This window comes from Ischnura elegans, chromosome 8 (assembly GCF_921293095.1).
Source record: "Ischnura elegans chromosome 8, ioIscEleg1.1, whole genome shotgun sequence".
Classification (NCBI taxonomy): Eukaryota; Metazoa; Arthropoda; class Insecta; order Odonata; family Coenagrionidae; genus Ischnura; species Ischnura elegans.
In genome coordinates, this window is record NC_060253.1 from 77,204,355 (window position 1) to 77,207,716 (window position 3,362).

Consider the following 3,362-nt stretch of genomic DNA (forward strand, 5'->3'; position numbering starts at 1 on the left):
TGGTTAAAACTAAACTTCTTGGTGATTTTGATTTCGTGCAGGAACGAAACTAACACTAGGCCTCGTATTTCCGTTTCCCTGCGGGCCGACATTTTCGTTTCGTTTCACTGGCCATTCCTGCTTTAAATCCTTCATCACCTACGTCTTACATCCTTCTGTTCTTCCCTACCACCTGTCTTTTTATCAGGATATTGCATCCCTTATTGTGGCCGAATGAATAGTTTCGATTTCTCCTCAACTTTTTCAAGAAATTTCTCTTCTACGAATCCAGAAGTAGCAGGACTGTTTTTTTTCCGCACGGGCAGAAAGATTGAGGGGGGTCTGCAAGACCGGATGTTGTGGGGGGGAGCCTTGGGAACAGATTTTGATGTGTGGCATTCACCTGTGTGCATTAGTTGAGTGTGGACTACTGTTTTCGTGACCTCCTGTTTGGACGCCTCGTCGTTGGTTGCGTTGGAACAAAATTTAGAGCAGCGGTACGTCATCAAGTTTTGCTACAAACTCGGCAACTGAAACCAAGAAAATGCTTACGCAGGCCTACACGGAGGATACCATGAGCCGTTCCTCCACATTTGAGTGGCACAAGCTGTTTCGGGAGGGCAGGGAGGTCGTCGAGGACGACCAACGCGCTGGGCATTCCTCAATCTCAAAATCGAAATTGAAATCGATGTTGATTGCATTTTTTGACCGTCGTGGAATTGTCCATAAGGAGTTTATACCCCCTAGACATAAATGCAAGATTTTACGTGGAAGTGCTCACATGGCTGCGAAATCGGATCACACGCGTGCGACCAGACCTGGGGGGGTGTGCTTGAATCGCTCGGGATTAATTCCGGCACGGAATAATCCCGATCTCTCATTCCGTGTCGGAATCTTTTTGCTCGGGATTTGGTGTGCTTGAAATTTTCTAGCCGATTGTCGGCTTCGAGTGTTGCTATCTAGATTCAACTCGAGCGATAGACGTGGCAACGTCGGGTTTAGGACGTAAATACGGCCGTTGTTAACGCCGAGTCTACAAATATTTACAAAACAATCGACAGCAGAAATTCAGATACCGCTGATATAAATTAATACAACTAAACAACATAAGGAAATACTTCTTCAATTTGTGAAGGTAAGTAACCTCATAAGTAACTGGAACCAATTTTGATTCTATTGTTTGTAATATATAATGTTTTTTTATCAGTGTTTACTTTTCAGAAAGTGAAAGCATAAACAACGGAAAACTAAAAAATAATTTTACTGCCAAAGAAGGAGCAATGCATTGGCAGCAGGTGACGCTGAAACCAGCTGAAACTTAAAGAATGTATGAGGTTATGAAAGTGGTGGAGAAAGGAAATAATGAAAATTGAATGAATTTATGTATCGCGAAGTAAATACTTATCATTTTCAACCACGAATCATCGACACGGCTTCTCACAATTTTGTAAGTGCTATGACTTTTTCGCCGCATAAATAATGAAATAGATTCGGTTAATGAAGCGTTACGCATATTTTTGTATGGCGATAATTTTAATAGCTATGAGTGGAATAATGTATCGGTATCATGAGTGATATATCTCTTTACAGTCTTCGCAAGATAAATATGGTTCCAAGGGCAAAGCAGCCGCCCTATCAAAAGATGTAATCCACACTGCGAGTGGGGCTCCAGTAGCTCAATATTTCCAGAGGCGGGTGGCTGATATAATAAGTGGAAATGCAATTCTTGGCTATTTCAATATTAATGAGTCGGTGATTTTTTTTGATGAGGTGAGGTTTTTTTAAAGTTGTCCTTTGAATAATAATTCACTATACACAATGTTATTACTTTAATACTATTCTAAAATTGCTATTAATAGTGTAAAATCATATTATACTATGTAATTTATTAATTTAAATACTGTAAATATTAACATTATGAACTTAAAAACCCTCATTGCCCTTTTTAAAAATATTATATTATTTACAAAATATTTATTTCAGATACCAACACCAGTGTAGAGTAATTGAAAGAATTCCAGAGAAGCCACTGTTACTACAGGAAAAAGTATTCTACCCGAAGTGAAGCAATTAGAGGAAACAAAAAAAAGTTAATGCAAAATTGCTTAGATTGGAAAGGGAGGAACTAAAACTAGTAAACATTGAGGCCAAGATCGACAAAATTAATTTTTAGTTGTAAAACTTTGCATTTGATTATTTGTGTTCAATATAATAGTAATTGAATTCTACCATTGAAATATTTCATATAACCTCTCCTATAACCAATAACTAAATTGATGAATTCTTCTCGGATTCTCAGCCAGGTTAATTCTTTTGTATAAGCCGAGGTTTCGAGAGACGACTTGTCTCCCATCTTCAAGGTCGTGTTACTCTTTGAAAGTCCAATTTCACAAAATTTCACCTGGCTGAGAACCCGAGAGGAATTCATCAAAGAATCATCAATATCAAAGAATTCATCAATAGTATTCACCCGGAGAATTAAAATCGTTTAATAACTAATTTATTTACTTCCATCCAAATTGCATTCTCATGATAATCATAAATATTAACCTTATAGTAACTTTTCCCCTATCAATATTCTTTAAAATTAGTATATTCATACTAGCAGGGTTAGAAAGAGTAAAAATAAATTAGGATTACTACTAGGGAAGGTGAAATTAAATGAAATCTCTAGATTAAATAACATTTTTTTATTTGAACCACTTGAAATACAGTATGCAATAGCATTTTATTAATTAATCTAGACTCCTTGAACCCAAAAAAGGCATTTTTGTCACAAATTTCAGTGAATATTAGGCTTCTGTCCATTATATATACGTTATTTTGTTTCAATCCACATTTGTTAACTTTGAAGGTAAGCGCATAAATAACAAGAACTCTTCCAAGTAACTTTCGGCGTCCAAAAATTACTAAATGTACCTTCAAGTACATCCTTTGATTTCGTTCAGCAGCAAAAGGAAACATAGTTAACCACAGCATACACAGCACACAGACATTCGATATTCGTGCCGGGTTCTTCAACGCGTACAGTGGTACATTAGAGCATGTTAATTTGTATGGTCTTCGAAAATTAACAATGTTTCTGGATGTACTTACATCACACGCGCAGCCGCGTATGTAGTGCAAACATCTGAAATTGCATCATAACCTGAAGTTATCCTCTGTTTCCCTGAAGTATCTCGTTCTTCCAAAACCTTCACCATATTCCTATTCTAATTCTCTCATTAACCGCAAATAAACCATAACATCCGCCATATTGTTCAAGATTGCGACACGGAATTATAATCTCACCTAACTACGACCACTCGGCTTTCATTCCGGCACGGAATCAGCAGATCCCGAGCAAAATCTCATCTCGAGCGTTTCAAGCACACCAAATCACA

The 3,362-nt window shown here is 37.4% G+C and overlaps 1 long non-coding RNA gene across 2 annotated transcripts; it reads left to right on the top strand.

Annotated features, from left to right (window-relative positions):
• The first annotated feature begins 844 nt into the window (after window positions 1-844).
• LOC124163696 lies at window positions 845-2,165 on the top strand. 2 transcript variants are annotated; one of them, XR_006865828.1, is made up of 4 exons: window positions 845-1,114; window positions 1,187-1,426; window positions 1,570-1,749; window positions 1,963-2,165. It is a non-coding gene; the product is annotated as an uncharacterized LOC124163696 (long non-coding RNA). The 2 variants fall into 2 exon arrangements; XR_006865829.1 differs by having other exon boundaries at window positions 846-1,114; window positions 1,570-1,727.
• The last annotated feature ends 1,197 nt before the right edge of the window (window positions 2,166-3,362 follow it).